Source organism: Zingiber officinale, chromosome 1A, assembly GCF_018446385.1.
Source record: "Zingiber officinale cultivar Zhangliang chromosome 1A, Zo_v1.1, whole genome shotgun sequence".
Taxonomy (NCBI): Eukaryota; Viridiplantae; Streptophyta; class Magnoliopsida; order Zingiberales; family Zingiberaceae; genus Zingiber; species Zingiber officinale.
In genome coordinates this window covers 64,099,315-64,118,967 of record NC_055987.1, presented here as the reverse complement: position 1 = coordinate 64,118,967, position 19,653 = coordinate 64,099,315, and positions in this window count along the sequence as shown.

Sequence of the window (19,653 nt, the reverse complement as noted above, 5' to 3'; positions counted from 1 at the left end):
TTCTTATTTGGTCTGAATTCTGGTTAGAGTCAATCTGGTTCGGTTGATCGATCCTTGTGTTTGATCGACCGTTCAGGCGGGTTTTTGTAAAATAGAGTTAAACACAATATAACCCTATAAAATAAGTTAGGACAATAATATATGAATAGTAAGATGTATGAGTAGTATTTGACAGTAGAACTGTCTTGATCTCAACTTAGAAACCTTCCCAGTTTCTTCAGTTGGATTAGCGACCTAGGATTTGTTTCTTCCCGGAACACGACCTCACTGTCGCTCCTCTCTAGTTTTTTACGTCAATCTATCTGTCAAACATTGGTCCTCCAGACCTATTTAGACTTGTTGCTGAACATCGGATCGGCTCACCAGGACTTCCTCTCGATCTATAGTCCTCCAAACCTATCGAGCTACCCTGCCAAGTATCGGGTCCTCTCGACCCACTTGAGCTTCCTGCCTGGCTTCCACAATCTGCTAAGACTTCCCTGGTTAAGTAAACATCCTGTACACTTAGTTAACTTGTTAGATCACAACATGACTTAACTTGAACCTTTGACAATATCAAAACTCAAGTTTGATTCTGGTGCACCATGTACCAACAATCTCCTCCCTTTTGATATTTGACAACCAAAATTCACAGTTAAGTTAATATCATATGCAAAGATAAGTAAACATGCAATTTATAACTTAACTCTCCCCTGAGTTAACAACTCCCCCTGAATTTACTATCTCTCCCCCCTTTGACATACATCAAAAATAGGGGAAATATAAATAAAAAGTTTGAACCAATGAAAATGTTAAAAATATGATTTTTAAAATAAGGACGGGTTAAAAAAAAATTGAATCAAGATTCCAAGATATGTAGATTTAAAAAGTAGACTTTTAAAATTTTATTCAAATATTATAAAGATACATTCTGAAGATAAATTTTAAAAATATTTTTAAAGATAAAAATTTGAAAGGAAGTTTAAAAATTTAGAAAGACAAATAAAAATTTGAAAGTAAGTTTGAACATTTGTTAAAGTTAAATTTTTAAAAATTAGTTAATTAAATAATTTTGAAAAAAAATTAAAACAATTTTAAAAATTTGTTAAGTTAAAAGTTTTAAAAATAATTTTAAAAATTTGATAAAGAGAAATTTGAAAATGATTTTGAAGAAACTTTGTAAAGATAAAGGTTAAAAATAATTTTGAAAATATGAAAAAACTTTTGAAAATAATTTTGAAAAAAAAATTAAAGATAAATGTTAAAAATAAATATGTTTAAAATTTGGAATTTTTAGAAATTTTTAGAATTTTTCTGAGATTTAATCGGAGCTCGTATGCCATATTTAGAGGGGATGCGTTAATTGGGCTGTGAAAAAGCCTTGTTGGAATACCTAAAAATAGGAGTTGATTAAGGAGAAACTTAGAGTTTGATTAAGCTAACCCTAAGTTTATATTATATATAATTATCCTAATCCTTCTCCTCTTTTATTTCTTTGCCCGAACGTGCCTCTTCCCCCGACACCTTCTTCCCCTCTTCGTCTGTCACACACCTCCGCCCTCCTCTGCGCGCCGTCGCCCGACCAAGCTAGTGTCGGTCCTCTCTTCTGACGAGCCACAGCCGCCGAGCCACCAGCGTCAATTCTCTCTCCCTCGCCCGAGCACCCGCAGCCGGCGTTTTCCTCTCCTCGCACAAGCATCCGACCCCTTTCTTCCTTCTCCCTCACGCGAACAGCAGTGGGCGATCTTCTTCTCCTCCTCACGCGAGCAGCAAAGCCGCCGATCCTCATCTCTTCGAGTTGTGCCCTAATTGATGCGGCAAGTATCTTCCTTAGTAGTGGCAGATAGGACCGCTAGGTATGTGATTTCGGTTTCGTGTTTAGTCTAAGCGATCGCGGGAGGTTTTTGTGTTCTAAATCTGGAAGTAAATGGAACAATCTGAAGATTCTATAAGTTAAATTGATGATTTCTGGTTTGAGGATCATGGATTTTGTCGGAGATTGATTTATGGTCCCTATTCTTCTCTCAATTGGTAACCCTAGTTTCGGCCACTGTTTTTGGTAGGTTCAATGGGGTATCTAGTTCGATTTTCACTTGTGTGTTCTGAGTTGATTGAGTATGTCATTCTTGCATGATATATTTGGTTCTTGTGTATTCGGTGTAGAATTTGAGATGGGTTCCAGAGGTGTGTGTGTGTTCTTTTCTTCCTCGTTGTTCAATGCTGTTATGAATTTCTAGCGGAAATTATTGTTTGTTCTTCATTAAATTTGGAGAGAGTTTTGTTTTAGGTTATCTGTCAAATCCAATTACATTAGTTCTTCTTCTATATGTATGTAGTTACATGTTCTGTTTGGGTAGAAGGATTGAGTAAGGAAGAGGAGCTAATAGAAATCTGGAATGTTTAGGATTAAGAACTTGGGCTTGCATTATTTCTAGTTTTTATCCCTTTTGTACTCATTAAATGTTAGACTGATTTGGTGAATGGATTTGGGATATTTTGAGTCGAGTTTGAAGCTGTGATGAGTTTCCTGTGTTGCTGGAATTTGGTGTCTGATTTTGAATTTCGGGTCAGATTTGGAATTTCTTATTTGATTTGTCTATTTGAAGTCGAGATGGCTTAATTAGGGTTAAACCAATTTAATTCTGATTTATGTGGTTAATCGAGGATCGTATTCGATTTATAGTTACCTAATCGAATTAGGATTGAGTTTTGAGGTTCAGCTAGTTGTTGTATATGTGATTAGCTAAACCATGTATCATATTATTTGTAGGATGTTGATTTGAGATGAGGGTATCAACGTGAGGTTATTTATCACGATCGGCAGATAAAGGCGGGTACTTCTTGCTTTGTTTTCTTTTAGTACTTTGACCTTAGTGCATGAATTATTTTAGATAAGGACTGTTTACCTTGACTCCACTCTTACTTTCCTGAGCTTGATACTTCCACGCAATTTTTTAGAAATTCGTTCCATATATATACAGTCTCTTGTTGTTGTCCATGATCAGTAGCAGATACTAGATACCATGTTTGTATGTTTTGACTGTTGCTTATTTATGTACTATATTGAGCATGCTGGCTTCATGTAGTATATCTGTTTCTGCTTATATATATATGATGACTGTTGCATTGTTTGCATCTTGTCATTGCATGCAGGCCGCATCCTTGGCCACTCGAGAGAGTGGTAGCTGGAGTTGATGTCGCTTGTCCTGTCGTGCCACACTCGGCCACTCGTGTGAGTGGTAGCTGGAGTACAAGCAGCAGGGACCCCGTCGCAGATGTAGCTAGTTAGCTACTATGCAATTGTCCCCTCGGCCACTCGTGTGAGTGGTAGTTGGAGTGGTGTACAATCTGTCACTGACCCGGCCTCTCGACCATACAGGGGTCATGGTGTGGAGAGGTGGGCGGGAGTGGTCATCCGTGCATACGCTGTTTGTTATTATATTTGCTTTGGCTGCTACTGTCTATATATGTTGTTATTGCTTACTGTTATTGTTCACATATGCTGATATGCTTACTTAGGTTGAGATATATTCTCATTATAGATGTTTAGTCATTGAAAATTTGTATATATCTTGCTTATTACCTCTGTAGTATGAGCAGTACTATAGCAGATTAGTACCAGTTCTGACCTACTATACCTAGCATAGGATATGGTTTCAGGTATGAGCATTTATTTTGGTTCTATTATAGTATCTGCTATTTCTCTTATGAGGCTGTATACTGTTGACACTCTCTACTTACATGTTATGTTCATGCACTATCTCTTTCCTTACCCGCTGAGTTGCAATACTCACCACCCCACAAAATGATTTTCTTTCACCAGGTAACAGGTAGATGAGTCATGGATGCTTGGAGAGATGTCGGCTGCCAGTTATGGGTCCTACGTCACACTTTTTGTTAGTGTCGTTGTTGGTTTTACGTTCGTATCGTTTTATGTCTTCCGCTGCTGTGTGTTTACGTTCAGCCGTGTAGGCTTATTAAACTGCGTGGTTGTATTTATTTTTATCCAGCCGGGTAGGCTGAGTATATTAAACTGTGTGTTCTGTTGTTTATATTTTGTATATATATATTCCAGCCGAGTGTGGCTGAGATATATTTTGTATGTAGTAATGCTTCAGATTGTCACCCGTACAGGGGAGATGCTGTCGAAATTTCTTCGGACAGGGACTCCTTTGGGGCGTGACAAGTTTGGTGAATATATCAGCTAGGTTAGATTTTGAATCAATATAGTTAAGTTCGATATTTCCTTTAGTAACATGGTTCCTAATGAAGTCATGTTTAACTTCAATGTATTTAGTTCTAGAGTGATATACTGGATTTTTAGTTAGATTTATAGAGTTTATATTATCAATGTAGATTTTTCACATTTTTATAATCTAGATTAAAGTCTTTTAAGGTATGGGGCATCCATAGCAATTGAGCTACACATTCACCCATTGCTATGTATTCAACTTCAATAGTACATAAGGCAACACAATATTGATTTCTGCTAAACTAGCTAACTAAAGAAGATCCTAGTAGTTGACATCCTCCCTAGTACTCTTTCTATCTAACTTACAACCGACATAATCTGAGTCAGAATATTTAACTAATTCAAAATATGATATTCTTGGATACCACATTCCTACATTAATGGTTCCTTTTAAATATTTAATTATTCCTTTAACATAAGATAGGTGGGATTCATTAGCGCATGTTTGATATCGAGCACACATACTACTATAAATAATATGTCGGGTTTACTTGAATTTAAGTATAGTAAACTACCTATCATGCTTCTATAGTATTTTAAGTCAACTGATTTACCATTGGGGTCACTTTATAGATTGATGTTACTTGCCATAGGTGTTTTTAGTTTTTTAAAGTGTTTCATATCAAATTTCCTAATTAGTTCTTTTGTGTATTTAGTTTGATGTACGTAGTTTCCATCTTTAGTTTATTTAATTTGTAGTCCTAGAAAGTAGGTTAACTCCCCCAACTAGATTTATTTCAAATTCATTTTCTAATAAAGTTATAAATTCTTTCAAAAACTTCTAGTTGGTTGACCCAAACACTATGTCATCTAAATAAACCTAGGCTATGAATATGTCTGAGCCAAGAGTTTTTATGAAAAGTGTATGATCAATTTGACCTTCTTTAAACCCTTTTGAATTTAGGAAGCTAGATAGTCTTTTATACCAAGCCCTAGGTTCTTGTTTTAATGCGTATAGTTCCTTTTTTAGCTTAAAAACATGGGTTTTCAAAACCTGGTGGTTGACTTGCATAGACCTCTTCTTTAATTTATTCATTTATGAATTTAGATTTAACATCCATTTATTATAATTTAAATCCTTTATATGTTGTATAGGCTAGCAACATTCTAATTGATTCAAGCCTAGCTATCAGGGCATAAGTTTCTGTTGGTGCAATTGACCTTCCAAGGTTTTAATGTCCGACAAATATGTTTAAGTATATTTAATTGAAGTTGATCATGAGAAGTTCCAGTTGTGGCTAGGCAAGGGTGGGAAGTCAATTGAGTGACTAGTCCTAACTGCGGTTAGGCAAGGAAAGTCCTAGTTGTAGGCTAGGCAAGAGAAATCTCGGTATATCATGGAAGCTAGATGGATTCGATAGGTTTGGAGGACCTGATCCCTGGGTAGCCGAATATTGATTCAAGGGAAATCTCGGTAGATCATGGAAGCCAGGTGGATTTGATAGGTCTGGAGGACCTGATCCTTAGGTAGTCGAATTCTGAGTCTTGGTGAGTGAAGCCAGGTGGAGAAAATTCTAGAGGGTGGTAACCTTAGGTTCTGGTGAGTAAAACTAGATGGTGAAAATCCTAGGGGGAGATAACCTTAGGTAGTGAGAAGTCTTGGAGGAGTGAACTCCAAGCAAGGTTGATCAGATGATTTTCGATCAATTGTGCACGGTCGATCGAACCAGCGGATCTCAGTAAATCTAAGTTTAGATTTGTCATAGTATTTTGTATTACTATTATTCTTGTTGGCTAATGTAGTATTGTAGGAAAAGTCTTAGCGGATCAGGCGATCAGACATTGAGCAGGCAAAGTCCAAACATGTCTGGAAGACCATGTTTGCCAGATAAGTTGAGGTAAGTAACTAGAAGAGCGACAGTGAGGTCATGTTCCTAAAAGTAATAACCTAAGGTCGCTGATCCAATTGAAGAAATCGAGAAGGTTTCCAAGTTGAGATCAAGACAGTTCTACTGTCAAATATTACTCATGCATTGTATATATTACTGTGCTAACTTGTGTGTTGCAGGAATACTCTGTTTAACTCTGTGTTGCAGGTTTGGCATAATCGGTCGACCAAACATAGGGATCGGTCGATCGAACTAGGTTAACTCAGAACAGACTCCAGTTTAGACCAAACTAGAGTGAAATCTTATTAAAGCTCGATCGATCGATCGAACCAAAGGATCGATCGACCAAACCTTGACGATGTGACACAGATCAGTTCGATCAGAAGAAAAGAATGAAACCAAGTTGATCGGTCAACCGAACAATACCTCATCAATGCAGCATTAAGTGCAAATCTCGGTGAACAGGGAAATTCTTTGTCCGATCGACCGAAAAGGGTGATCGGTTGACCGAACACTTTAATATCATTAAGTGTCGAAGATCGAATCAGCATCAGATCTTATCGAAGATGGAAGGGAGCTGGTTCGGTCGACCTAACCTGGGGATCGGTCAATCGAACGTCGATGATTCTTATAAAGTGAGCTCGAGGTCCGAGGCAATACTTGGTGTGACGGAATGTCAGCTGGAGTAGCGCCTCAATTCTATCTTTGTAATAGGATATATGCTATTGGTGCGGTTAGCACTAACAGTCTAACTCAAGTTTTAATGAATGACAAAATAAGTTAAGTTAGTTTCATTGTTATCTAACACTCTGACCGAGTGTGCAGGAGAAGCCCAGACAGGTCGACGAGCTGACCTGATGTCTAGTACGAAACCCAGTTAGGTCGACGGGCCGACCGGATAGTTGGCACAAACTTCAAAAGGGTCGATGGGCTAACTGGACGTTTGACACAAAGTCCATCTAGGTCGACGGGCTGACCGGATAGCTGGCACGAAGCCCAAACGGGTCGAAGGGCTGACTGGATGTCTAGCAGGTAAGTGGAGGTAAGTCACTGGAGGGGAGTGACTGTGAGGACGCGTTTCAGGGAAGGGAACATTAGGCGTTGATCCGACTTAGATCCATTTCGGATATCTAAGTCGAGATCGTGACTAGATTCCGGTCTCGAGGAGACGAAATCTAGCTAATACTCTACTTGTTAATTTAAAACTGTGCTAACACTTTGTTTTGCAGGATATATATATCGTATGTTTGCCTCCGGACTAATATTTTCTTGCAGGAAGGAAGTTGCTGGAAAACCAGGGTCCGGGCGCCCAGGAGGGATCCAGGCGCCCGAGGGTGAATTTTATCCCCAAACGTCACTTCGTCGCATGGAGATCCCTGGTTGGCTCGGCTACGTCATATTCAGGGTGCTCGAAAGTATCCAGGCACCCCGAACCTCCTATATAAGGAGGGTAAAGGCTGAAGCTCAAAACAACAATGAAACAACGAACAATCTGCTCTTCTGTGCTCCTGCTATGCTGCGAAGGCTCTCAGACAAGTTTTGGTTTTTCTTATTATTCTCTTATTGTCGGTTTTATTTTCCTTTACTAAAATTCTTGTACTACATTTGTAAATACACTTCGAATTATTAGTAATTGTCCATCGAAAGTACCATTGCGTGCGGGTCTTGGAGTAGGGGTCGCTAAAGACTCCGAACTAAGTAAATCTTTGTGTTTGCTTTGACTTGTTTATTTTTCGCTACGTATCTCATTTTTTTTTAATCTCTATTCACCCCCCCCCTCTAGCGAAACTCATGATCCAACAAGTGGTATCAGAGTAGGTACCGTTCTGATTTGGTGCAACCATCAATCAGACAAGGGGTGAAACTAATTTTTTCTTTCTTTGTCGGTTTTCAGTTTTTCACTTTATTCCAAACTGGTATTATTACCTTTTTGGAAATTTTCTTTCATTGTTATTAATCTGATTTGATGCAACACCAATTCAGTTTTTCAGTTTATTTTTTCTTCTCCCACACTACTGATCCAAGACTAAGTCTTAGGACTCTCTTTGTCAATTTTTTCTTGTGTGCAGGTTAATTATGTCTCAAATTGAAGGCTTCAACACAGTACGCCCTCCCCTATTCAATGGGGATGATTTTCGGTACTGGAATAAACGGATGGAGGTTTACTTGAAGACTGATTTCGACCAATGATTCAGCATCACAAGAGGCTATAAAGCACCAGTTAATAACTCCGGAATTCCACTGGACTCGGAACAGTGGACTTCGGACATGAAGAAGAAAGAGTCAATGGATTTCAAAGCACTCAACACGCTTCAATGCAGACTGACGAAGGAAGAATTGAACCGGGTAGGACCGCATCAGAACACAAAGGAATTGTGGGACAAACTGATCGAACTACACGAAGGGACAAGCGACGCCAAGGTAACGAAGCGCGATCTTCTGTTAAATAAATTATTTAATATTAAAATGCAGGAAGGAGAAACAGCGAGTCAGCTTCACGCGACGATCAAGGTCATCCTCAACGGACTCCATGCGATAGGCCATCAAATGGAGAATCGATATTTAATAAGGTATGTGTTAAATGCCTTTCCATGTAACATCTTGTGGGCATCTATCATGGATGCTTACAAGATTTCAAAAAATTTATCAAAATTAAAATTAGACGAACTATTTTGCGAATTAGAATTGGGCGAGCAAACTAACGCTGAGACCGAGAAAAGTGTAGCTTTGTTTGCAGGTTCATCCAAGGAAAGGACGAAAAACAAGCCTGAGGTTGAGGATGAGTCTAACCAGGACTCTGAAGACGAAGAATACCTGGTGAACCTGGTAAGGAAAATGTTCACCAGGAGAAAGAAAAGCTTCAACAAGAAGGACTTGCAAAAGATCAACTCCCCAAATGAACTGAGGAACGTGACCTGCTTCGGATGCAACAAGAAGGGCCACTACAAGAACGAGTGCCCGAAACTCAAGAGCGACAAGACAAAGACATTCAAAAAGCAGGCTCTCAAAGCAACTTGGGATGACTCTTCCTCAGATGAATCGGAGGTCGAAGATCAGAAGCACCAAAGCCACCTCGCACTGATGGCCCTCGAAGTAGACTCGGAGGACGAATCGGAAGACGGGTCCGAACCTGAATCGAGCCACGAGTCTGTACTCGTTTCCGAAGGTCCCGACGAGGTAAACTTTAATTTGAATAGAAAATTCTTTAAAATTATTACATGTCTAAATAGTAAATTATTACATTAGAAAAAGAAAATAAATTGCTCCTTGAAGAGAATCAAAATCTTAAGGAACAAATCAAAAATCCAAATCCAACTCAAGACTTAACACTTGAGGAGGAAAATTTATCGCTAAACATAGAAATTAATAAATTAAAAGATCTCTTAAAAAAATTTACAACAAGATCTAAGAATTTAGATCTAATTTTAAATAATCAAAAAGCAATCTACAGTAAAACCAGACTTGGCTACAAGTCAAGTTCAAATAAAGCATTTAAATCATTAATAACCCAACACAAACAATCAAGTAAAGCTTGGGTTCCGAAAGCGTGTTTAACCACGCAAGTAGGACTTAACCAATACTACATACCCAAAGAAAAAATATATTATGTAAAATCAAATAAATCTAATCAAAAACTAAAATACAAACCTAGACCAACAAATTCAAAATCTAAATATTTTAAACCCCACCAAGACTTAGAATATCATCAAGTCAATTATAACTATAAAAAGAACAGACATAAACCAAAAACTAAAATTAAAAAAATAAAGGCCAATAATTCAGGGGGAGGCTCCAGAATAGCTGGCACCTCTGAAACTAACCTACTCGACAAGGTAACACAAACTAAGCTACCCGACAGGGTAATTAGGACTAGTTAGAAAGGGATCAAGTTTAACTTGATCTATGGTACTGGTGAAGTTTTGGATGATAGTACGTTAGGGAAGCTTAGTCTATGCATGTCTAGGAAGATATGGCTTCGACCTAGTGCATTTGGTTAAGTGGAACTAACCGAAGCTACTCTTTATGGATCCTAACTAGTTAGACCAAGGTTTTATATTAAGTTCAGTGGATAGGACTATTTGGAAAATCTCGAATGCATGGTTACTCTAATGATGTCCAAGTGACTCACCATAGCTCAGAATTTTACCCAGAGAATGTCTATTTGTTGAACTCAAAGCTAAACCTAAAGCTAACACAAAGTTAAACAAAACCCTAAAACTGAACCTAATTCATCTCACAAAATTATAGGATTCCCTGATTGAAAACGTTGATCAGGTGAGATGACTAAGGATTCAATTAAATCAAATTAAAATAAAATTAAAATTAAAATTAAATTAAAATAAAATAAAATTTAAATTAAATAAAATTATAATTACAATTAAATTAAATTAAATTTAAATTTAAATTAAAATAAAACTAAATTAATTAAATTAAAATTAAATTAAATTAAAATAAAACTAAACTAAATTAAAATTAAATTAAAATAAAATAAAATTAAATTAAAATTAAATTAAGTTAAAATAAAATTACAATTAAAATTAAATTAAATTAAATAAAAATAAAAATAAAAATAAAATAAAATAAAATTAATTTTTTTAAAAAAAACTTTAAAAATTCATTTTGAAAAATTCTTAAAAATTCATTTTGAAAAATTCTTAAAAATCATTTTGAAAAATTCTTTTAAAAACTTTAAAAATCATTTTAAAAATTCTTTTTAAAACGTTAAAAATTTATTTGAAAAATTCTTTTAAAAACTTTAAAAATCATTTTTAAAATTCTTTTAAAAACTTTAAAAATTCATTTTGAAAAATTCTTTTAAAATAAAACATTAAAAATTATTCTTTTAAGAAAAAACTTTAAAAAATTATTTTAAAAATAATAATAATTATTATAATAAGTATAATTATTTTACTATTAGTCTTACCTAAATAGAATCAAAACATAGACTAACACTCAATTCCTACCTATTGTAGGAATCTAAGTGGATCTTGAACAGTGGTTGCTCCAAACATATGATTGGAGATTACACCAAATTCACTTAACTTACCTACAAAAGTTTAGGAACAGTTACCTTTGGAAACAATGGCAAATTCAAGGTAATTGATATAGGTAATATTGAGCTTAAAATTGACTTCATTATTATAAATATTTTACTTGTAGAAAATTTCAAGTATAATCTCCTAAGTATCAGTCAATTGTGTGACATTATGTATAAGGTTAAGTTCTTATCTTCAGAGTGCTTAATCAAACACCTAGATAATCCTATGATAAGTCTAAAAGGGTTTATAAAAGATAATATCTATGGTGTTAACTTAACCACTTCTTGAATTAAGTGTTATTTAACACAAAAAGAAGAAACTTGGTTATGACATAGAAGAATGTCACACACAAATTTCAGAAATATAAGTAAATTAAATGGATTAGTTAGAGGTTTATCAAAATTACTGAACTTAGACTCAACAATATGTAATGCTTGTCAACAAGGTAAACAAATAAAATCTACTCACAAACCAACTAATCAAACTCAAACTAATTCAATTCTAGAACTTCTACACCTAGACTTATATGACTCTCATGGGGTCAAATCAATAAATGATAGTTTATATTGCCTAGTAATAATAGACGACTATTCTAGGTTAACTTGGGTAAAATTCTTAAAAAATAAGGATGAACTTTTGAAATCTTTACAAACTTTTGCAAATAAGTTGAAAATGAAAAAGACCTTAAAATTAAAAGAATTAGGAGTGACAACGGGGGAGAATTTAAAAATCATAACTTTAAATTTTGTCTTGAAAACGGATATCATCATGAATTTCCGTGTCCTAAAACTCCCTAACAAAATGGAATAGTAGAAATAAAAAATAGAACCTTACTTGAAGCTTCTAGAACTATGTTAAATGAATATAATTTACCCAAGTACTTTTGGGCAGAAGCTGTTATACATCCTGCTATGTGTAAAATAGAACAACACTAAACAAAACACACAACAAAGTCTTTTTCAAAATATATTATAATAAGCAACCCAATATAAAATATTTTAAAGTATTTGGGTGCCCAGTCTTCATCTTAAACATAAGAGAGCACTTAGGAAAATTCACCTCTAAAATAGAAGATGGAATTTTTGTAGGATACTCCCTAAACAGTAGGGGGTACAGAATATATAATAAGGTTACATTAAGAATTGAAGAAACTACTAATGTAAAATTTGAGGAATCTAAACAATAAACCCAACCTCAACCAATTGAATTTATTCAAGAAAATAGTAATCAAGAAGGAACCAATGATCACGAAGAAGAAGAAGAACCTTTAGAAAATCAACTGCTTAGAACTATAAGAGTCAACCCAAATCATCCAATTGACCAAATAACTGGTGATCCAGACTTAAGGGTTCAGACTAGGTCATCTTTTAGGAACCTAAGTCAAATTTCTCTGATTTAAAAAATTGAACCCAAAACTATAGCTGAATCATTACTTGATCCAGACTAGGTCATAGCTATGCAAGAGGAACTAGCTCAATTTAAGCGTAATGAAGTTTGGGACTTAGTACCACCACCTAAAAATAAGAAAATAATATAAACAAAATGGGTGTTTAGAAATAAATTAAGCGAAACTGGGAAAATTACCTGAAATAAAGCTAGGCTAGTCGCTAAGGGGTTTAGTCAAGTTGAAGGAATTGACTATGATGAAACTTATGCTCTGGTAGCTAGATTAGAGTCCATTAGAATGTTACTCAGTTATGCAATCGATAAAGGATTCAGACTGTATCAAATGGATGTCAAATCTGTCTTTCTAAATGGGTTGATCAAAGAGGAAGTCTATGTAGGTCAACCACCTGGGTTTGAATGTCTAAAGCATTCTGACTATGTCTTTAAATTAAAGAAAGTCTTATACGGACTTAAGCAAGCACCTAAGGCCTGGTATGAAAGGTTAACCTCTTACCTAATATCCAAAGGGTTTAACCAAGGTCAAATTGACCCAACCCTATTCGTTAAATTAATAAAAGAGGACATATTTATAGCCCAAATCTATATAGATGATATAATTTTTGGCTCAACTAATTCAGAATTTTTAGAAGAATTCACAAACTTAATGGAACAAGAATTTGAAATGAGTCTGGTAGGAAAATTAACTTACTTTTTAGGTTGTAAATCAAACAAACAAATGAGAGAAATTATATTTATCAACAAAAATATACCAAAGAATTGCTTAAAAAATTTAGGATGGAAAATACTAAAGAAATAAAAACACCTATGACAGTTAACACTATACTAGATGATGATCCAAATGAAAAATCAATTGACTTAAAATATTATAGGAGTGCTATAGGTAGCCTATTGTACTTAACTGCAAGTCGACCCGATATTTTATTTGCAGTGAGTATGTGTGCTAGATAGCAAACCTGTGCTAAAGAATCTCATTTGACTCAAGTCAAAAGAATCTTTAGATACCTTAAAGGAACAACAAATGTAGGAATTTGGCATCCTAGAACTAATAATTTTGAATTAATAGGGTATTCTGACTCAGATTATGCTGGGTGCAAATTAGACCGCAAGAGCACAAGTGGTGGATGCCAACTACTATGTTCATCACTTGTTAGCTGGTTTAGTAGAAAGCAACACTGTGTTGCTCTATCTACAACTAAGTCAGAATATAAAGTCATAGGAGAATGTGTTGCCCAACTATTATAGATGATGCACACTTTAAAAGACTTTAACTTAAACCTTACAAATGTAAAAGTATTAATTGACAATATTAGCTCAATTAATTTAACAAAAAATCCTGTGCATCATTCCAGAACCAAACACATTAAAATTAGGCACCACTTTATCAGGGATCATGTCACTAAAGGAGATATTGAATTCAAGTATATTGAGTCCAAATCTAATTTAGCTAACATATTTACCAAACCCCTCCCTGAAAGTGAATTTAGCAATCTACGTAGAAAATTAGGGATGTGTTTAATAGACTAGGATACTAAAATTACAAAAAACTATTTTCAAAAATAATATTTTCAAATTCTAGGATAAAATCTTTATTTTTTAAAATCTTCCATTTCTAGAATTTTAAATCAGTTTTAGCCTTAGACTAGAATAATTCCTTAGAAAGCATGTTCCCCTAGGACTAGTACTTGAGCATCTCACCAACACCCTAGGATTTCCTTGTTTGTGATTGTCGAACATAGAAAGGGGTGAGATGCATAGGCAAATTGCCTGGACTTAAGATGTTTATTTCAGTGCATCGTCATAAGTCTGGGCGTTAAATACCAAACAAATATTAATTAAGTTAAGTCATTCAGTTTAGTCAAACACTAACTGATTACAATTAGACTTAACGTAACTAACCAAGTGAAAGATGTTATCTTCTAATAGTCAGTAAGTAGCTAACTGGTTAGACAGATTTTGTAATGTCAGATTCAGGGGGAGGATTAATTATCTATTTTTAAATTAATTTATAAAAAATATCTCCTTTTAAATCAGTTTAACACTAACTAAGTGTTTTAAATTTTTTTTTTTTGGATTTTTCAAACTTAGTTTTGAAAGTTAAACTTACTTGATTTACTTGTTTAAACTTAGGTTTGAAAATTAATTTTATTTTCAAATTTTAAACTTTTCAAATTTAATTTAGAAAACTATACTTTCTAAACTTAGTTTTAAAATTTAAGACCTTCCAAACTTAGTTTTAAAAAGTTGGTTTTGAAAAATCAACTTTATTCGGGTTTGTAGCTTATATTCTTCATGTTGAAAATTATAAAAATTTATTTTTGGAGATTGGAAATTTATTTAAAAGGTTACAAACTCAGATTTAAAAACAAATTTTACTTAGTTAAGTTTTACAAACTAAAACTTGATTTTACTTAAAAAAAAAATACTTGACTTGAAAATTGAACTTAACCCTAATAATCTTTTGAAATGCTATCTTTGCAAATTATGTTTTCAAATTGCAAAACTCTTTTCGAAAGATTAAGTTGAAATTACAGTTATCTTTCTAAATGTTAAACTATGTTTTTAAAAGTAGCTACTTTTTGAAAAAGATAAAAGTTAAAAGTTTAAGTTATCTTTCTATGTTTCTAGCTTAAACTCCCCCAAGATACTCTGACTTACATTTCTAGATTTTTTTTTAGATTTCCTTGCATTGTTAATTATAATTTGTTCTATGTTAATTTTTTGATGAATGCCAAAGGGGGAGGGTTAGGTGGTTTAAGTTAGTTAAACAAACACAAACAACAAAATTTAAAAGCTAACTTAACAACCTTATTATTGTTTTTACTTGCATATTTTTCAATAACTTAACCAGGTTGTCATTGCATCAAAAAGGAGGAGATTATTGGTGCGGTTAGCACTAACAGTCTAACTCAAGTTTTGATGAATGACAAAATAGGTTAAGTTAGTTTCATTGTTATCTAACACTCTAACCGAGTGTGCAGAAGAAGTTCAGACAAGTCGACGGGTTGACCTGATGTCTGGCATGAAGCCCAACTAGGTCGACGGGCCGACCGGATAGCTGGCACGAAGTCCAAACTAGTCGATGAACTGACCGGACGTTTAGCACGAAGTCCAGCTAGGTCGACGGGCTGACCGGATAGCTGGCACGAAGCCCAGACGGGTCAAAAGGCTGACCGGGTGTCTGGCAGGTAAGTGGAGGTAAGTCATTGGAGGGGAGTGACTGTGAGGACGCGTTCCCGGGAAAGGAACATTAGGCGTCGATCCGACTTAGATCCATTTCGGATATCTAAGTCGAGATCGTGACTAGATCCGATCTCGAGGAGACGAAATCTAGCTAATACTCTACTTGTTAATTTAAAACTGTGCTAACACTTTGTTTTGCAGGATATATATATTGTATGTTTGCCTCCGGACTAATGTTTTCATACAGGAAGGAAGTTGGTGGAAAATCAGGGTCCGGGCACCCGGGAGGGATCAAGGTGCCCGGAGGTGAATTTTATCCGCAAACGTCACTTCACCACGTGGAGATCCCTAATTGCCTCGGCTACGTCATATTCAGGGCGCCCAAAAGGATCCAGGTGTTGGGAATTTCGGGCCACAAAAACCGCTTTTCCGCATTGCGAAAACCCCGATTCCCATGCCACCGGATCCGTGCGAAGTAAAATAAAACAAAATTTTACGTGTACGAGTTTCTTACCTCTAGATCTACACTAAAACTACATGGTTGAGAGATTTTACCCTTGATGTGATGCCCTTCGTAATCCCGCTCATCCAAAGGTTCGCCGGATCTCAAGATCGTCAAGTGTACGATCCTCTATGCGTATCCACACGAACAAACTAGGTGGAGAAGACCAAACAAAGAGTGGCTAGCACCTTAGGTGGTTCGGCCAAGGAGGAGGAGAGGGAGAGGAGAAACCTTGAGAGGAAGAAGAAGGAAGTTACTCACTAAATGAAAACTCCCAAGAAGAATTAAGTGGTCGGCCACATTGAAAAGAAAGTTTTAAACCTCCATGGGATACCAAGAGTCACAACTCTTGGTCTCCCTCATGAGGTGACATACACATATGCTAGCCTTGATGATGTGGCACATCATTATTGGCACACTCTTTGCCAACTCACCAATGAGGTGGCAAATGGTCAAGTAAAACTTGACCATTCATCTTCCTCTCAAGTCAAGTCAAACTTGACTTCATTACTCCCATGGTTGATTAAATCCAATCATTTGATTCAAAGCAATTTAATATAATGAATCTAATTCATTTAATTAAATTGATTCAATGAGTCATAATCTAAATTAGACTCATTGAATACATGAATCAAATTGAGTCCAACTCAATTAGTGCAATTAGGATTACTCTTAATCCAATTTGATTCATCACATGAACCTAATCCTCTTGGTTCATCATATGAACCTAATCTCCATCTAATTGTTCTTTGTGTGTGACCCTATTGGTTCTTGTAACGTTGGCAATGCTCCTAAACTCATTAAGAAGCATAAGTAATGAGAGGTATCTAGCAACACATCATTACTACCCAAGTTACAAGAATGTTGAGATCCAACATCACCTTGTGACTACTAATTGTGACTCCTCACAATATATGACATTGTCCTTCTATCCTAGACATCTAGATTGATCAATGTGAGGCATAGACCATGTCATCCTCTAATCAATCTAAATCTTGAACTCCAAGTAGACTCACTCAATCAAATGAGCTCAATATCTCATATTGACTCATTCGGGCATGTCCATGCACTTCGTGGTCTCACTCTATCAAGAATATCAATATCGCTCCCGTCATATAGGAGTGATGGATCACATCTATATCACTCATATCCCTCTGCATAATTCGTTACATACCTAGTAATCGCCTTTATAGTCCACCCAGTTACGGTTGACATTTGACGAAGCTAAAGTACGTAACTCCTTATGTAGGGAACCATGGTGACTTCAGGTCCAAGGACTAGTAGTCATACTAATAGCCACATGAGAAAGTATATGACACTCATATAACGATCCGTGATACTTTCTCATGGTGGGTCATTCAGTATACATTCTCCAATGCATACCCATGTGTCAACTTGATATCTCCATATCCATGACTTGTGAGATCAAGTCATCGAGTTGACCTACATGCTAGTCTCATCGTATTAACATTGTCCCTGAATGTTAATACTCGACTAGGAATGATTAAGAGTAGTGTTCCCTATATCATCTCACTATTGATTCAACCAATCGATTGATATAGGTAAAAACCTTCTACTCAAGGACGCTATTATACTTAGTTATTTGACACTAATACAAGTAAGTATAATAACCAAAACAAATGCCTTTATTTATATACAAGAATATGATACAACGAGTCTATACAACAATCATCAAATGATTAGCTCTAGGGCTCTAACTAACAATCTCCCACTAGCACTAGTGTCAATCAGTGTAAGCTCTAACCCCCAATGACCTAGTGTGACCATCATGCTTTCTCTATGTCAAAGCCTTGGTCAAGGGATCTGCGATGTTAGCCTCTGTAGGTACTCTGTAAATCTTCACATCTCCTCTCTCGATAATCTCTCGAATGAGATAGAAGCGCCGTAGTATGTGTTTGGTCCGCTGGTTTGAGCGAGGTTCCTTAGCCTACGCAATTGCTCCATTGTTGTCACAATAGAGCTCAATAGGGTCAGTGATGCTAGGAACCACCCCAAGTTCAGTGATGAACTTGTGGATCCAAACTGCCTCCTTTTCTGCTTCTGATGCAGCAATATACTCGGCCTCTGTCGTAGAATCAGCTACTGTGTCCTGCTTCGAACTCTTCCAGCTCACAGCACCACCATTTATGCAAAACACGAACCCTGACTGCGATCGATAATCATCCTGGTCGGTCTGGAAGCTGGCATCACTGTAACCCTTTACAGCTAGCTCATCATCGCCTCCATATATCAAGAAATATTCTTTAGTCCTTTTCAAGTACTTAAAAATATTCTTGACCGCTATCCAGTGACTTTCACCTGATCTGACTAGTATCTGCTCGTCATGCTCAAAGTATATGAGACATCAGGACGAGTACATAGCATGGCGTACATGATAGATCCTATAGCTGAGACATAAGGGATCTGATCCATGCGGTCTCTCTCCTCTCTAGAAGAGGGACCTTGAGTCTTCGAAAGATTCACGCCATGTGACATCGGTAGAAATCCTTTCTTGGAGTTCTGCATGGCAAACCGTAGGAGCACCTTATCAATATATGTGCTCTGACTTAGGCCAAGCAACCTCTTAGATCTATCTCTATAGATCTGTATGCCAAGAATGCGGGATGCTTCACCTAAGTCATTCATTGAGAAACAAGTCCCTAGCCAAGTCTTGACAGACTGTAGCAAAGGGATGTCTTTCCCAATGAGTAGTATGTCATCCACATACAATATGAGGAAGATAACTATGTCCCCTACAACCTTCTTGTAGACACAAGGTTCATCTTCATTCTTGATGAAACCAAACTGTTTGATTGCATCATCGAATCGAAGATTCCAGCTCCGAGAAGTTTACTTTAGTCCATAAATGGACCTATGCAGCTTGCATACTTTGCCAGTATGTTGTGGATCTTCAAAACCCTCAGGTTGTGTCATGTACACATCCCCGAGTAGGTTTCCATTCAGAAACGTAATTTTGACATCTGTCATATCTCATAGTCATGGTATGCTGCAATAGCAAGCATGATCCGAATGGACTTAAACATCGCTACTGGAGAAAAGGTTTCATCATAGTCAATACCATGAATTTGCTTGAAACCTTTAGCTACCAAGCGACCCTTATAAATAAGTCCATCCATGTTAGTCTTTCTCTTAAAGACCCACTTACACCTAATGGGTTTGACCCCTTCAGGTGAATCAACCAAAGTCCATACTTGGTTAGTGTACATAAATTCCATCTCGGATCTCATGGCTTCTAGCCATTTCTGGGAATCTAGTCTCATCACAGCTTCCTGATAGGAGGTGGGCTCATCCTCTATGAGTACAACATCATTATGGTCAGACAAGAGAAATGAGTATCTCTCAGGCTAACGACGTACCCTATCAGACCTGCGAAGAGGTATGTCTACTTGAACTGGTTGTTGTTCCTCAACTCCTTGTGGAACAATATCATCCACAATACTTTGT